Raw genomic sequence first — 19,176 nt, 5'->3', positions numbered from 1 at the left:
GAAAAGCTGTTGAAGGAAAGATAGTAGGGAAGAGAGGGAGAGGAAGAAGAGAACTTGAAATACTGGATGACATTAAAAATAGAGTTGAATTACTAGCAAATTAAGGAAGAGGGATAGAGTAGATGAAAATTGAGAGACTCAGTACCTGTCATTAGGCAGATGTACTAAAGAAGAAATATTCTTACAAACTCACAATCTGACCTCTCTCTTGGGAGGTCATAGTACATATCAAAACTCACTCTCTTGCATTTGGAACAGAGAGAAAAATCATCTAAATGAAAGGGCTGCATTTCCTCCACTAGTCACAACTGGCAGAAATCGAGACTGGCACAGACATCCCGATGCCACCTGCATGTATGACATCAATGGGTGCTGTACTACTATGTGAAAGTCAGTGAGAAACCACCTCATTTAGCACATTCGAATGTTTACTAAAAATCATGATGGCTTCTTCCTTGGAGGAATATACTAGAGATAAAATTAGCTATTTAGGTGAGAACTACTTAGGAACAGCTATCAGACAAAAGAGAGTGGTAATTAAAATGGGCACGTAAAATGTTACAATGTTAAGGCATTTTGAAAAACTACAAAATGTAAATGGTAATGATTCAGATAGATATAAGCTGTTTTCAAAAAGAAACCAAGCTTTTGAAATAGTATGCCAACCTGCAGAGGGAGGGCACTGTTGCTATTGAGCACATTTAGCAAAAGGTTTGGACAACAAACTGCTACAGCCTCATTTCACTGTGACCATTAGTTCCTGAGCTACAGCCTTACAGTTGTTGAGTGGGTGGACAAAGGGTCATCTTGTCCAGCAAAACCATGCATCAGTCTGGTCAAAGATCGAGATGATGGTTGGTTGGTTGTGGTCATGTTTTTTTACTGCAAAGGCATTGTCCATTTAGGAGTTTGTACCACCTGGTCAGATGGTAAACAAGGAAGTCTACCAGCAAATATTAGCACGTTTCAGTGATGCTGTGTGCAAGAAAGGCCTGAATTGTGGAAAAACCAACTTGGATATTTCCTCATGACAGTACACTGGCACACATGTCACTCCTTGTTCCCAGCTATCAAGCAAAACATCACATTACCATTGTGCCCCATCCACCATATTGTCTAGACCTAGCCCCTGCAGACTTTTCTCTGTTTCCCAAACTTAAAACCACATTGAAAGAATGCTGTTTTCAAACCGAAGAAGAGACTGTGAACAGTGCAACAAGAGACTTGTGTGCCATTCCAGAAAATGCATTCCACCATGCTTTCCAAAAGTTTATACTTCTGTAAAACAAAGATCAGTTATCCAAGTATTGAGATTGATAGTGATCATAACCTAGTACTAACAAAATGCCGGTTGAAAAACAGCAAGAGTGGATAGATGTGAAAAATTACTGCAAAATTAGTGTAGTATCACATGCTTGAAAAGTACCTACACAGAAGACAGCAGCACTTTTGGGTTTCATCAAGATGACTTGGTACGCCACAAGGTTGGTGTTTACAAGATACCCTGCTAGTGTTGCCTTTCATTCACCAGGCAGGCAACATCTGCAGACCACAAGAGATGCATGGAATTGTAATTTGGAGGAAGTTTTCGATGATGTGGAACGCAAATGGAAAGAAATATTTTCCTTTCTTGAGTAGTGGTTGTACTATCAATGTGGATAGAAGTAATTGACATGTTTCAGTTCTCAAGTGATCAGTATCTGAATCAGGTGCTAATGAAATGGAAACCAGTTGGTGGCTGTAATAACATATAAACAAAAGGAAAACTAAGGTAATGGTGTGCACAGCAGATGGGCATGATGGATAGCTTAAACTTATACTTGGACAAGAAACTCTTGATGAGAAAGAACAAGTTTTGCTAACTTGGAAGTAGAATAGTTAAAAAGAGTGTGATGTAAGGCAGACATTGTAGGATTGGTTGCAGGAAGCAAAAGGGCATTGTTTAAAAAGAAACAGCTGCTAATATCTAAAAATATAAAAGTTGAGACCAAAAAAGATTCACGAAAAGCTACAAGTCTATGAAAGGTTATGTTACAGGAGACTGTGTAAGATCAGATGAATTGACTGAATAACAAATAATGTGAGGGAACAGTTGGGCACATAAGTCATTGCTGAAAACTGTAGTTGAAGGCATGGTCAAAGGAAAGAACTGGAGTGCAAGTCCTAAACATGAACATTAAGGAAAATCATTGATGATATAGGATGCAGCAGCTAAGTGTAAATGAAGGCAACAGCTGGTGAGCAACAGGAATGGAGATCATCTTAAAACAGGCTTGATGAACATAACAGCTGTATTTTTTGTGGGGCTCGACAGCTAAGTGGTGAATGTCTCGCTGCATATCTGAAAAGTCAAGAGATTCAACCTTTAGTTGGCTGGTCATAGGATTTTTCTGTCATTTGTTGGCTCTGTGATTTGTGCATGTGAAAAATACAAAGTTGTGCCACAATACAGAGTCCACATTAGACTGTATGTACTTGCAATTACTTCATTTTCTGTTCCATTCTTCTTCAAAAGACACAAGAAGTTTTGGCGTCAATAAAGGATTTGAAACATTTTTGGTGTGCAAAATTAATCACAGTATATACAAATAATAGTTTTTATCCCAAGTTTGAACTGAATCATCACCTTGGCCTCCTTATTAAGAGTTATAATTATACTTTATTAGGAAGCTTTTATTTTTAAAAGCATGAAAAAACAGTCTTTTGGATGATTTCAGATTATCAATACAGTTGTAATGTCACACATTCAGAAAGATCTGTATGTGGTACTTCTTTAAGAACCCAACAACTTGCCAGTGGTTTTTCTCTTAGATACTCATGGTACATCCTTGATGAGGTGGCATATAGGAAGCCCAATGCCTGTGTGACCTGAGAGAAATGTGTCCCATTTGTCTGATTGTGATGAAATGTCCTGATATTGCATGTGTTCGCATCCAATGCCTGACTGTCACACTAATGCCAAGTACAAAACTGACATTTCAGTCACAAGACATGCCGAATTATTCTGCTTGCTCTTTTGAGAGGATCACTGTATTGACTGTTCAGCAACTGTTTCTAGCACAATTGCTCTTTAGTGTAGAATAAGAGCAGAAGAAATGTTGTGTAATATAGAAAATAAATGCTGAGGGGACAAAGCCAACACTTTCACCAACCAGTGACACAGAAGAAAACTACTAACTCTTGCTTTTTTTAGTTTAATTTTGTTTTTGTCCTAGAAATATGACAAGCATTGCTTGAATCAAATGTTCATTTGAAGCACTGTAAGCAAGCCTCTTGGCCCAATACCCCTACCCCCAGCACCCTCCAATTTCTTGAGGATGTTACAAATTTTATGTGTGTAAATCTTCATGCATACACTGCTGCAGAAAGAAATATTCATGCCCTAAATCTGTAATTATTATTACTTTGCTTTACAGTTATGTTTCACAATGTCATTGCCATTGTCACTACCGAACAACCTCATTAATTTATTATATTTAAAAAGAAAGATGATGAGACTTACCAAACAAAAGCACTGGCAGGTCGATAGACACACAAACAAACACAAACATACACACAAAATCTAGCTTTCGCAACCAATGGTTGCCTCGTCAGGAAAGAGGGAAGGAGAGGGAAAGACAAAAGGATTTGGGTTTTAAGGGAGAGGGTAAGGAGTCATTCCAATCCCGGGAGCGGAAAGACTTACCTTAGGGGGAAAAAAGGACAGGTATACACTCGCACACACACACATATCCATATGAGGATGGATATGTGTGTGTGTGCGAGTGTATACCTGTCCTTTTTTCCCCCTAAGGTAAGTCTTTCCGCTCCCGGGATTGGAATGACTCCTTACCCTCTCCCTTAAAACCCAAATCCTTTTGTCTTTCCCTCTCCTTCCCTCTTTCCTGACGAGGCAACCATTGGTTGCGAAAGCTAGATTTTGTGTGTATGTTTGTGTTTGTTTGTGTGTCTATCGACCTGCCAGCGCTTTTGTTTGGTAAGTCTCATCATCTTTCTTTTTAAATATATTTTTCCCACGTGGAACGTTTCCCTCTATTATATTCATTAATTTATTATTAATTTATCAAGTTTATTGTTAAGATTGAATGCCTGTTAAAACTTTATTGACATGAAAAATTAGCCACAGTGTTTGCAACAGACATAATTCTTCAACGTGACCTTTCTTCCAGGAGTGGTAGTACAGCAATTATGCCAGAGAGCTTATGTGAAGTTTGCAAAGTAGGAACGAGCAGTTAGCAGAATTGAAGCTGTGAGAGCGAGTCGTGGTCCGTGCCTGGCTAAGTTGGTAAGCGCATTGTCCGTGAAATGCAAGGTTCTGGGTTCAAGCCTCGGCTCGACACACACTTTTAATCTGTCTAGAGATTTAATAATTGCAGATTGTGCATCCTCAACTTACATCACATATACATCTGTGAGTATCTCTGTAATTCTGTAGCTGTGAAGCTCCATTCAGCACTTCTTTTCAGACTATTTCCTCACATTAACAAATGTGTTATTAATATTTCGTTTTCTGTGGCTAACTAATATGTTTGTCTCTTATCTTCTCTTGCTGCTCCTGTCATGATGTAATTTTCCAGGAAAACATCTGTTACTATAGACAAAGTACATTTAGTTTGTATGCTGGCATCCAAGGTTTACAATTTACCATACTGATTGTATTATTTGTTTAAAGTGTGTACAATCACTTTGTATTATCTCTGTGTTAGATGCTCTGTGTTGAAGAGATATTAGTCCTTAAACTTAAGTCCATTTAAGATCCTGTGACTATCTCATTATCAGTATTTTTTTTCTGTGTTACAAAATCATTACAGATCCCTCGTCTATTGATATTCAGATCCATTCCACTCTATTCAGTTTCTCTTATCGAGTCCCTGCTCATATGCTCATGTTTTATACATTTCTGTTTCCTTGTAATGTTACACTATCTGCATATCAGAGGTTGACTGAATGTAGTTTCCTTCACAAAGGTCTCAGTGTTGGAAAATGTATGCTGATCTTATGCGCTGTCAACATTTAGGCATGTTGTTACTTACAGTATATAGTGCCCAGGAGTACGAGCTGTGTGCTCTGCATTTACCAACTGTGGAAACAAATGCCATTTCATGTGTGAATGCAAATTCTCACACCAGTGTGATTGAATATCATCATCTTGCTCTTCCATATATGGCTACATGTCCTTATCATGTAGTTATTTATTGTTAATGTTAGTACTGACAGCTTTTAAACATATTAAGAGCCTGAGAGGTCATTTTTTCATATGGGTACTCTTCTTGTTTGAGGTATCTTCAACTGAATCTCAGTTGAAGCATACAGTGGTGGATTGCAATTTAAATATTTTTGTGTGAAAGCAGTCAGTACAGGTGATGCTTGCATTATGTCTACCTATATACTGTGCATGATCATGTACAGAGCAGCAAGATGACTGCTTTATTGATTCCATGTGTGCTGCAATTAGTTTAATCTTATCTCTGCAGTTCTTTTGAGCGTGATAGAGATAGGTTGAACTATATGCCTTGATTCTTCACTTAATACTGCCTTTTTGCCCCTTTTTTAAATAGTTTCCGTACAAGTAAGCAAGCTATCATAGGTTGATTGGCATCTATTTTCAAATTTCTGCTAATTCACATTTTTCAGTATTTTGGTGACACTGTACTGTGAGTCTAGCAGATCTGTGATTATTTGTGCCACTCTACTTTGTGTATGTTCAATAAGCTCTGTTAGGTCTATTTTGTATGTGTCTTATGCACTAGGATAAGGTGGGATGGGATCCACAAACGAATTGTAAGAATGACTGCATTTTCCAAGTGTTTTGCCAATGAACCCAAGTCTTAACACCTGCTTCATCTAAGACTGAACTAATGTAATCATTCAATTTCATGTTCCCACAAATTGTTACACTCAGGTATTTGTAGGAGTTGATTGATTCCAGTTGTTACTCACTCGTATTGAAATCATAGGATACTACTATTTTGCATTTTGTAAAGTGCGGGGCTTTACATGTCTGTACATTTAAAGCAACTTGTCAGTCTTTGCACCACTTTGAAATCTTATCGAGATCTGATAGGGCATTTGTGCAGCTTTTTTCAGACATTTATCATAGATAACTACATCATCTGCAAAGAAACTGAAGTTACCATTAATGTTGTGTGTCAAAGCATTAATACACAAATTTATATCAAAAAACATTTTACTTTTACAAGAACTCTGTGTCAGAAACTCGCATTGCATTTTGTCGCATTTAACCCATTTCTGCCTGAATTAATTTTCACTTCTGAATTTTACAAATGAGATATTTATTTGTTCCTTATCATTGATGGAATGTACTATAACAAGCTAAACAAAAAAGTAATTCATGTTCCCACGAGGGTAACATATATGTCACACTAGGCAGATCATATATTTTAAGTGAAATATAAGACAGTTAATAAAATAAAGCAATGTATGTCATTTATATTACATGTAGGCAACAGCATTCATTTTCTGTGATAGTGGTATTAAACAATGCACGAACCAACATCACATTTGCAGCACTCTGTTCGTGGCGTTCCTTTGCAGTTTTCTGCAGTGCAGCGTTTTGTTTTTTTCTATAGCACCATAGCTACCAGATGATTTTTTTCGCCGTATCTGATGTCATGCAGCACTCTACCTTAATATAATAATGAAAACCTCAGGCACCTATCAAGGACAACACCCAAACCATGCAACCCCACCTTTTACCTTCTTCCTAACATTCACAAACCCAATCATCCTGGGCATCCTATAGTTCGTGGCTTCAAAGCACCCACCGAACGTAATTCTGCCTTAGTTGATCAGCATCTGCAACCCATAGTACAAAGACTCCTCTCCTATATCAAAGATGCCAATCATTTCCAAGATTGTCGGTAATCTGTGCCCATCCTACTTCCACCACACACCTTGCTTGTCACCATAGATGCCATCTCCCTCCATACCAACATCCCCCACATACATGGTCTGTCTACTGCTGAACATTTCCTCAGTCAGCACCCACCTGATTCCAAACCTATGACATCCTTACTACTCACCTTAATCATTTTTATACTTACCAACAACTGCTTCACATTTGAGAGGCAGACTTACAAACAGATCCATGGTACAGCCATGGTAACCAGGATGGCTCCTTCCTACACCAACCTTTTCATGGGTTGCTTGGAGGGGACTTTCCTGGGATCCATCGGCCTTCAGCTCGTGGTTTGGTTCAGATACATTGACGACATTTTTACCATATGGACTCATGGCGAGGCCGATTTGTTAAAATCTCTGGAATCTCTGAATACTGTCTCCCAATAAAATTTCACATGGTCCTATTCTGAGTCCCACGCCACTTTCTGTGATTTTGATCTCGTCCTCACCAAAGACCAGTTACACACTTCCGTCCACATTAAACCTACCAACAAACAACAGTACTTACATTTTGACAGTTGCCATCCTTTCCATGTCAAACATTCCCTTCCATACAGCCATGGCATCTGTGGCAAATGTATTTGTTTGGATGCAGACTCTTTACAGCAATACACCACACTCACTTCAGCCTTCACTGCACGTAATTACCCCACCAGCCTAGTTCAAAAGTAAATTTCCTGGGCCATCACATCTAATCCTGGTACTGCTGACCCCTCCAAAAAACAACTTCGGAGCACACCACTGGTGACTCAGTATTATCCCAATCTGGAATGTATTAATCAGCTACTTCAACAGGGGCGTGACTTCCTAAAATCATGCCCTGCAATGAGATCCATTCTGTCTGAAATTTTGCCCACCACACCTCGAATAGCTTTTCACCGCCCTCCCAATCTCCAAAATATTCTTTTCAGATCCAATCCTTCTGCACCCATCTCCCTACCCTATGGCTTGTGCCCCTGCGAACATCCCCACTGCAAGACTTGCCCTTTGCGCCCTCCTACCACCACTTACACAAGGGTTGGAACTTAAATAGTGGCAACTGTTTATTCACAACCGATACAAAAGAGTTACATGTTTGCACCTATTACTGTCCTTCAAAGTAGTCACTAGCATTGTGTAGAACCCATTGCCAGCGATATGGAAGGCGTAGTATACCGTTAGCAGAGCCTGTTCTGTTGATGGTGCGAATGGAGCGGTCTACTTCCTGTCGAATCTCTGGAACAGTTCTGAAGCGAATGCCACCAAGTGGTTCCTTCATCTTTGGAATTAAATTGAAGTCACAAGGACTAAGTCCGGGGAGTATGGTGGATGGTACAGTACTTCCCAGTCCCATCGACCAAACAGAGCAGCCACAGCTTGTGCTGTATGCACCCGCACATTGTTGTGCAAAATGATGGTGGATTGTGCAGAAAGTGTTGCCGCTTCTTTTGCAAAGCTGGTCACAGGTGATGTTCCAAAACGAACAGTAATACTGTGCATTTGATTCCAAAGATGATGGAACCACTTTGTGGCTCTCTCTTCAGAACTGTTCCAGAGATTCAACAGGCAGTAGACAGCTCTATTCGCACCATCAGCAGAACAGGCTCTGCTAACACTATACTGTGCCTTCCACATCGCGAGCAATGGGTTCTACACAAAACTGGTGACTACTTTGAAGGAGAGTAACAGGTGTAAACATGTAACTCTTTTGTATCGATTGTGAATAAATAGTTGCCACTATTTAAGTTCCAACCATCGTAACAACCCTGTAACTGTCAAGACATATACTATCAAAGGGAGAGCCACCTGTGAAAAGACACATGTCATGTACTAGCTGTTATGTAAACACTCTTCAGCCTTTTACATCGGCATGATTAACACCAAATTATCAGTTAGAATGAATGGGCATAGGCAGAGGGTGTATACTGGCAACACACAATATCCTATTGCAGAGCATGTTCTACAACATGACACATGACCTTGACACCTGTCTCACCATATGCGCCATTTAAATTCTTCCCCCAGACACCAGTTTCTCAAAATTCCACAGGAGGGAACTAGTGCTACAACACGTCCTTGGTTCTCGCCACTCACCTGGCCTTAATTTATGTTCATTTCTTCCATCTCAGCATTTCTTCACAGTAACTACTCTTTTCTTCACTCCTTTTCAGTTTTCTACATTTTTCATTGTTTTACCCATCTATTTTTTGCCCCCCCCCCCCCTCCCACCTTTGTTATGTACAATGCACTTAGCTTTTTGACTCTTATTAACTCATGCTTGGTGTTTAAGCAGTAATCTCTGACTGGCATATTACCCTGTATCCCACCTCTCTAAGCTCTCGGGTTTTCAAATCTCGTCCGATGCAGTCCCCAAGAATGTTTTGGGTGACTTTCCCAAAGTCGACTCATTGTCCTAGACCTCTCCAGTTCTTTTCCTCAACCTCTCTTCCTTCTCCTTCAACCCTTCTGCCTGAAGAAGGAGCCACTGGCTCTGAAAACTCGCTAATTACAATCTTCTTTTGTGTGTGTGTGTTTTGCCACCACGTGGTGAGTAGATTTTTTATCTATCCAGTTAAATTACTCTACCTTAATATGGATTACCTGCAGGGTGATAAGGACCTCTAGTGGTTGTTGCATTGAAAGTCAGGTAACATTTCATAATGTAGTGCTAAAATGGCAGTTGTGCCATATTCGTACCTGTTTTTCTGTAGAGAAGCCACGCATTATGTACAGACACAACCAGTAGCCACGTAAAAACTGGCCACCTCTAATACTCACTGTATATAACACTATATTTTCATCCACTTGGTCATTACGCTCTATATTTTTGTTGCCTTCTCCAATAACATGGGGTCCCGGTACAAGTATTCTTTTCTTCTTTTGTCTTGAATATCAACTCACAGAGCTCACTGGATTGATCCCATGGTTGGTCAAAGCAACTGTTGCTGCAGAATTATCTAGTCATCTGGTAATAATCATTCCACTTTCCTTGCTCCTCTTGTGATCAAAATCTCCTCTCTTATTTCTTTTGGACATTGTCTGAGGAGTAAGTTGACATTCTTTAGGCCAACGATTGTGACGAATAGTGCCAGTTGCACCATAACATCGTTATTTTAGGTGAACCAACAATGTTGGCAAGATAAACAGATTGTCAAAATAAAACCTGTAGGGCAGATTTTTATTTTTATCAGGAAGTGAATCAATCATCTGAACCAAAGGTGCAGCACATTTTCCAAATGCTTTCTTGTACACTTTGTTTCTTTCTTTCTATATTTGAAAATCCACTAGATAACCAGTGTTTGTGTTTAGGCACCATGCTTTGTACCAAAATCTAATGGGTTTATGTTTCAGAAATTGTTTGCATCCACGCATGCCAAAATGCTTTATTATGCTCTCATCATAATCCAAATCTTGCTCAGGCTGAAAGTGGAGAGAAAACACATTTCTTAACATTCTGTTAATCATCTCTCATGTTTAATGGAAGATCGTTGATACATACTGGCCTTCAAAGTAATCACTAACACACTTCTGAGCATCAGTTGTAAAACTGTTGGAATCTCGGACATCCAGCAACATGTGATCATGATGCTTCGAGAGATTCCACAAGAACTGTTTGCTGTCAGAAATGTGTTGGTGATTACCTTGATGGCCAGAAAATGTATTTTGCTTGTAGCTCTAAGTAGAAATATCAAAATATAGGAAAAGACAGATTGCTACTTACTGTAAAGAAAACACGTCAAGTTGCAGACAGGCATAATTAAAAGATATGTAAAGCTTACAGCCACGGCCTTCATCAGTAAAAGACACACACAAACACACACACACACACACACACACACACACACACACACACACACACACACACACACAAGCAAGCGCACCTCGCATGCACACGACCACCAACTCCAGCATCTCGGGCCAAGATGCTGGAGTTGGTGGTAGTGGATGTGTGGGGTGTGCTTGCTTGTGTGTGTGAATGGCATGTGTTATTTTACTTATGAAGGCTGTGGCCGAAAGCTTTATGTAGGTGTCTTTTAATTGTGGCTGTCTGCAACTTGACATGTCTTCTTTACGGTAAGTAGCAATCTGTCTTTTCCAACATTGTTACTCTTGTTTTCTGTAATTTCTGAGACCATTCACCAAATTTTTCAGATGCACCTTGTATTTCAAGAAAGGCATCCGACACAAAACAGAATTGATTGGCGACTCCATGGAGTGTAGTGTGCACCATGACCAAATAGTGGATAGAATTGGGAGGAAAAACAGCATTGGCCATATTTTGTTGTTTTATTGTCAGCAAAATTGATTTTCAGTCGCTTAATGACCATCCTCAGTGCCAAAAGTTAAAAATTTTCATATAACGATCAGATAGTATAAAACAGAAAATCACAACTACACCTGCGTGTGAACATAACAGTCGGTATGAACATACCTGTAATATACAATTAAAATTGGTAGGCACTGGTATCAAGCTATAACCACAAGCTTAGAGCGATCACATAAACTGAGGCTGCTGTTTACATGCACCTGTACAATAGACCTCGGTGTGACAGGGCTTGAAACGCCCTCTATGTGACGTGTCATGTGAAGATTTAATATTACTGGTTTTGCAAGATATTAACACAGAATACCTCTTGTGCATTTGTGAATCATGAAGTAATTCAAATTTAAAATGTACGTAAAAAACCTAGCAAACAAAGGGGGAAGGAAACATTTAAAATATACTGGCATATTGTTTGTAAAAAACCAACTTACAAAACATAAAACAGATCGATAATAAGTTGTCAGAGTGCAGGACAAGTAAAAGAGAAAAAGAAAACGAAAAAGAATAATATATGAATAACATGAACTGAGGTATAACACAGCTTTTTCAAAAACATAGTACCCACCATCTGGCTTGGAAGTTAGAAGTACAAGGTTCGTGATTTACGTAAAATGTTACGTTAAGACTAAGGAGTCAAATATATAAAAATAGTAATAGTACGAAGATGCCTTACGTAATAATTAAAATGCCGTGAAACACAATATTCATTACAAAAAAGTTTTGAAGGTGTAGACAAACAATTTTGTTATCATATTTAACAGACATGATGATGTACCTCTCATTTGTCCCTTTGGACAAGCTAACATTATTATAATAATGGTTATACACTTCCGCACAAGCACTGGGTCAGAACTCATACATACATGACATCTAACATACACGGTTGCTTAATGTAAAACATAGCACCCACAATTTGGCGTGGGAAGTTAGAAGTATATCGGTCTTGATTTACGTAAAATATTACGTTAAAACTGAGGAGTCGAATATATAAAAAAGTACTTCTAACTTCCCACGCCAGATGGTGGGTACTATGTTTCTTAAAAAACTGTGTTATACCTCATTTCATGTTATTCATATATTATTCTTTTTCGTTTTCTTCTTCTCTTTTACTTGTCCTGCACTCTGACAACTTATTATCGATCTGTTTTATGTTTTGTAAGTTGGATTTATACAAACAATACGCCAGTATATTTTAGATGTTTCCTTCCCCCATTGTTTGCTAGTTTTTTTTTAAGTACATTTTAAATTTGAATTACTTCATGATTCAAAAATGCACAAGAGGTACTTTGTGTTAATATCTTGCAAAACCAGTAATATTAAGTCTTCATGTGACACGTGTCACATAGAGGGCATTCCAAGCCCTGTCACACCGAGGTCTGCTGTACAGGTGCATGTAGACAGCAGCCTCAGTTTATGTGATCGCTCTAAGCTTGTGGTTATAGCTTGATACCAGTGCCTACCAATTTTAATTTTATATTACAGGTATGTTCATACTGACTGTTATGTTCATATGCAGGTGTAGTTGTGATTTTCTGTTTTATACTCTCTGATCGTTATGTGAAATTTTTTAACTTCTAGCACTGAGGATGGTCACTAAGTGACTGAAAATCGATTTTGCTGACAACAAAACAACAATATACGACCAATGCCAATTTTCCTTCCAATTCGATACAAAACAGAATGCTGTAGTATCTCTCCCTTACCCATCCCCATTTAACATGGTCCCAGTCAGATTCAACTCTCTTCCGTGTCTGTTGAGACCGGAAGACAGTTTTCTATTTAATACTTTCCAAACATGAACTGAACCATTGTTAAGCTTTTTCCGTACTCCCATAATGTTCCAACTTCTGTAAAAGTGTTCCATGGTCCACACAGTCAAGAAAATATCGACTGCCCTCAATCCGTTGTTCAGTCCTAATAACTTTTACTCTTTAGTTATTTAATAGTTGATTCAGTTTCTTATTTGTTAGTTTCCTGTTGCTGTATATGATATAATTGTCTCCAGACACCTGCTTAAGAGTTCTGTATATTTACCTGCACCAATAAAATTTTGATTTAACTTTTCGACTATTGATAAAAATATATATAATATTTTGCACGATTCTGCTAGTGACTAACAGTTTCATTCTCACATAAAAGAGGGATAGTGTGTTAAGCAGCAACTTTCTTCCCTTATTTATAATGAGCTTCCCAGTGTTCAGCCAAGCTCTTATTTCCATTTTGCGGACAGTATTTTGATGACCGAGCCAGCCGTCTTCCTTAGGTGCTGCAAGTTTTGCTATTATGTGTACTTGCTGCCTGGACTCCAACCAGACTGTGAGCAAACCTCACAGCACCTGAAGAAGACAGCTGGGTTGGTCATCGGAATATTGTGCAGATAATGGAAACAACAAACTGGTTGAAAACCCGAAGCACACTATTAATCAGTCACACCGAGGAATCCTGAGAGGTCACATTCTGCCCTAACACCTCTTTCACAATTAACCTCGTGGTATAATGCATTATCTTAGCCTGTCTGGTGACATTCTTTAGCAATTTGCAGTATTGTTTGTTGTGAAGTTCTATAATGTACTATGGCTGTCCGTCATATTACGATACAGCTATCATTTCATCCTACACGGTATTCTAATGTCATTAGTTATCCAAACTGTTTGCTTATTAGTACTGCATATCTGCCTGAATTTTTAATGGGAAAGACCAATCAAAGTAAAAGTATATAATATTTAATGTTCTGGTTGTCTGTATTGTGAATTTGTCACTAAGTTCAACCTTTGAGGCTGGCTTTAAGTTTTTGCATTGCAAGGTCACTTATTTAGTACTTTGGGATATGACAGTACTCAGTTCCTTTCAGTATTACTATCTGTGCATTATGATCTGACAGGCCATTTACTAAAATTTCTCACACTGTATGTGTTAACTAGAGCACTATCTGTGAAGATTTTGTCTATGGGCATGCTGCTGTTTCCCTGTAGTTGGAAAGTAGTTGGAAAGTAGTTGGAAAGTTCACTGCGTGTGCCAGGTTGTAAGATTCAAAGAAATCCATTAACATTCTTTTGTCTGCAGAATCACTCAGAAAATTTACAGTGAAATCCCTACTCGAAATTAGCCCAATGTCTACCTCAAGGATTGAGCCTACCTCAGCACTAAGTCGGAGAGGGAAACCCTGCAGTGTTAACTGGTGGAGGAGGGAATTGGTAGAGGCCAACAATCAAAAGTTTTTTCTTAGAAAATTCAGCTATGCCTGTAGCAAAACTTTCAAATATATTTACAATAACATAACTCATCTACTACGTCGATTGTTTATTTCCTAACATAATTGTCTTGGTACCAGCTGACTTAATTTGACTCACTCCATTACTGGTCTTTGACTTTTGTTGACATTATCTTATACTATCCTTTCCAGATGCTTTCCATTTAAGTTCAATTAATGTTCCAAGTCCTTTGCAACCAGGGGCTCCATCTATTCCTACGACAGTTTTGCCTGCAGATTTTTGGACCTGCATTAAAAGGTGGAGAATTGTAAGATTTACGTATATAAGGTCAGGGGTGCACTTCATAGAGGAAGCAGCTACTCGAATAACAGCACATACAAAATAAAGGTAATGTTCATTGCAATCAACAAAAATACATTGCCTATCCAGATCAAAATTGAATTTGACTGTGAAGTTATCTGGGCAGCAGTGACTGGTCTGGATGAACCCACATTAATCATTGGATGTTTGTGCTGGTCACCTAATTCTGCTGTAACAGTTATAGAATCATTCAGAGAATTTCATGCTTAGTAATGCGGAATAACCTAGTCATGTTATGTTAGTTGGCAGTAACAATAACAACTGAGTATAGACTGAGACATCTGTGGATTTGTTGGAAGACAGACAATTTTGCGAAGTATTTCTAAAAAAATTATCCGAAGACATCTTGAGCAACTATTTCGACAACCCACACATCTTGGAAATTTTTTAGATGTTCTAGCTACAAGTAGTGTTATCGACTGTGTCAGTATATAGACAGGGATTAGTGATCACAATGTCTTCACAGCCATGATGGTTAGAAAAGTTAATAAATTGTTCAAGAAGGCCAGCGGGGCTCTTATGTTGGGAAGAACAATAAGTAGTTGTTAGCGTTGTCCTCAGGCAGTGAATGCGTATCTTTTACTTCCAATTCGATGATGAATGTAGTGGAATTAAGAGCAAAAGTTAAATTGATTGTAAATTGTGCTCTGGAGAAGTATGTGCCGAGTAAGTGAAATAGGTGTGGAAAAGACTCGATGTGGTTTAACAACAGAATCTAAAAATACTGAGAAAAGAACAGAGATTGTTGAACTCTCGGTTTAAAAAAAGAAGACAGAAATATTGATGCCAATAGTTATTAGAAAATCTTGCATCAGTAAAAATGACAATGTGTGAAGCATATAATTTCAGTCATCAAATGTTAGCAAACATCTTGCCAAGAATCTTAGAAAGTTTAGTCCTATGTTAAATATCTATACAAGGTAGAAGGCCTTCTCTTCAGTCATTCATAAGACTGTCTGGTGTGACAAAAGAATACCCATACCTGCCAAATTTCAAAAACAGAAATCCAGAAGATCCCAAATTGCAAAAATTTAACACATGCATGCGTCGCAAGGTGTTCTAACATAGTGAGAGAAGACTACACAGAAAGAGATTACAGATACTGTTAACACATATAACGTAGGCTACATTTTAAGATCACTATTTTTGAACTCTGAATTAGGTACTTACATAAGTTACTTGGTGATGAGTGTTCATTTTTCGTCACTTAACATTGGGAACAGTTTACACACTACACAAAAATGAGCTTTTCACCTCATGATCTTGCAAGCCACAATATGAGGAACACTGTCAAAACTACTAAACTGAACATTTACTTACACTTATTTACAAAATATTCTCAAGTTCACAGAACACTGGCTATATACCCTCACAGGTTATAGAGGAGAGATGAAGATTAGTAGCTTTCTTCAGAAATTCTGAAGGAAAACTATTCATGTAACATGGACCGCTGATTCTTGTTTTCAAAACAGAAATGGAACCCAGAGTTTCATTCGACACGGACTACCTAAACTGATTCAGATTCTTCTTCACCGAGCTGAACACACGCTCACATTCAGCATTGTTGTGCGGTAAGAGTCAAAACATAAAGCATTAGCCTGGATAAGCTATCATACTTATGAACACCATCAGCTCCACGAATGCTCACCAAGCGAGTCCATTTGGTACCATCTGTCAAGTTCCCACTCTCAACAGTAGCAAAGTGTTTAATGGATTTATCATGATTTATTAACTTATTAATTCAGTTCTTTCTCCGTAAGCAATGTTTATATCACACGAACACATGGAACAGAACGTGAATGTTTCATCTTTCTGTGATCCCGTAATACACGGAAATTCAGCAGAATGTGCATCCCTGAAAGACTGATGATATCATTTCTTAGTTGAACTCATCACAAATACACTAAATCGCACAAAAATTTGTCACGCAATTGCACGAATACCAGAACATACAGCAAACACTGCATAAAAGCAAGCATAAACAAACCTTTCCTGCTAACATGCAGTCGAAGCACAAAGAGAATGAAACAATAACCTGTTGAGATGTGATTATCGATAGAACATTTGATTGACTTTTGGTGGCAGTGTTTCAAACACATACAGTTAATCACAAAATTGCCGCGATATTCTGGGAGAAGAGATTATCGACAGTATTATCAGTTGACTTTCCATTGAATTTCAAACAGTCGCATCTCAGAATAGCAGCTATTTATCGAAAGTCAGAACTGAAATGCGATATGAATGCAGTGGGCGGGAAAAAGCCTGGGAGATGAAAATCCGAAAAAATACGATGTTCAACATGAAAACCGGAAGACTACCCAAAAATTGGGTAATCTTCTGGGAAAACCGGAAAACTTGGCAGGTATGAATACCGCAAAAGGTAAGTTAGAGTTTTACGTTTTGCTTTTAAAAAATCATTCATGCAGGAAGATCATAAAGACATACTGTTGTTTGGGTGCTGCAGTAACTCCCATATGGACATATTGAAAAGTACCTGAAAGAGTTGAAACCAAATAAGCCACTAGGTCCATATGGTCTCCCAGTTTGGTATTGCGGCTTCCCAGTTTTGTTTTGCAGAGAATACCGTTCGACATTGGCCCCTTACTTGGCTTGCATTTATCACGAATCTCTCACTTAAGTGGAAGTCCCAAGTGAATGGAAAAAAAGTGCAGTGACTCCCAAATATATGTTGAAAGAATGGACCTGTAAAATTACAAATGAATATCCTTTCTGTTAATTTTTGGCAGAATTCATGAGCATATTCTAAGTTCAAATATGAATCTGCTTGAGGGGGAAAGCTTGTGTCCATAAATTAAACCAGATTTAGAAGGCATTGATATTGCAAAACTCAGCTTGGCCTACACTTGAACAATAGCCTGTAAATCATGGATGAAAGGAAACGGGCAGCTGCCGTACACCTTGGTTTCCGGAAAGCATACAACACAGTGCCACAGTGCAGATTGTTAACAGGGGTCTGAGCATATGGAAAAGATTCTCAGATATGTGAGTGGCTGGAAGACTTTTGAAGTAATAGAATCCAGTATGTCATCCAGAAAGGTGAGTGTTCATCACAAAGTTATTGTTAGGAGTGCCCAGGGGAAGTGAGAGGACCACTGTTGTTCTCTATACACATAATCAATCTGAAAGAGAGGGTGAATACCAATGTGTGACTGGTGACTGTTTTCTGATAATGCTTTAGTGTGTGGGAAAGTGTCGTACTAATATAGGAGGCTACAGGAAGACCTTAACTGAGTTTCTATTTGGTGAGATGAATGGCAGCTTACTCTAAATGTGGAAACATGTAATTTAATGCAGATGAACCGTAAAAACAAGCCTGTAGTGTCCAAATACTTGTTGCAGTCACATCAGTTAATATCTAGGTGTAATAATGTTGCAAAGCAAAATGGAGGAGAACAAGCACATAAGGTTGGTTGGAGGGAAAGTGAATGGTGCACTTCAGTTTATTGAGAAGGAGACTGCATATAGAACACTCGTACGACCCATTCTTGAGTACACCAAGAGGGCTTGGAATCCCAGCAGCTTGGATTATAGGAAGACACCAAAGCTATTCAGAGGTGTTCAGCTAGATTTGGTACCAGTATGTTCATTTAACGCCAGGAGCCTTGCCGCAGTGGTAATACCGATCCCCGTCAGATCACCGAAGTTAAGCGCTGTTGGACTCGGATAGCATCTGGATAGGTGACCATCCAGTCTGCTGAGCACTGTTGGCAAGTGGGATGCACTCAGCCCTTGTGAGGCAAACTGAGGAGCTACTTGATTGAGAAGTAGCGGCTCCGATCTTGTAAACTGACATACGTCCAGGGGAGCAGCGTGTTGACCACATGCCCCTCCATATCTGTATACAGTGACGCGTGTGGGTTTAGGATGACACAGCGTCCAGTTGGTACCGTTGGGCCTTTATGGCCTGTTCGGGTGGAGTTTAGTTTTTTATTTATAGTGAATGTTCAATTAATGTGTGAGTATTACAGAAATGTTCCGTGTACTCAAATGGGAAACACTGAAGGGAAGATGATGATCTTTTCAAAAAACACTGCTGAGAAGAATCTTTTGTTACATACTGCAGAAAAATCCTACCGCCACTGAAGATCGTCTTGCATAAGGACAATGAAGATGACAAGACAAGATAAGAGAAATCAGGTCTCATACAGAATCATTTAGACATTTACTTTTAACTTCCTCCATTTGCAAGTGGACCAGGAAAGCGAATAATTAGCAGTGACACAGGCACCCTCCACCTTGCAGAGTATATACATAGATGTAGATGTCTAACAGAATTACATTGCTGCTGATAAATCTTAAAGTTTTTTTCCTGTCAACCTAAATTTCAATTCCTTTCTTTCAGATTACTCCACAATTTTG

The sequence above is a fragment of the Schistocerca cancellata genome, chromosome 2, assembly GCF_023864275.1.
Source record: "Schistocerca cancellata isolate TAMUIC-IGC-003103 chromosome 2, iqSchCanc2.1, whole genome shotgun sequence".
Taxonomy (NCBI): Eukaryota; Metazoa; Arthropoda; class Insecta; order Orthoptera; family Acrididae; genus Schistocerca; species Schistocerca cancellata.
The sequence above is the reverse complement of the archived record's forward strand: the minus strand, read 5'-3'. Positions refer to the sequence as shown.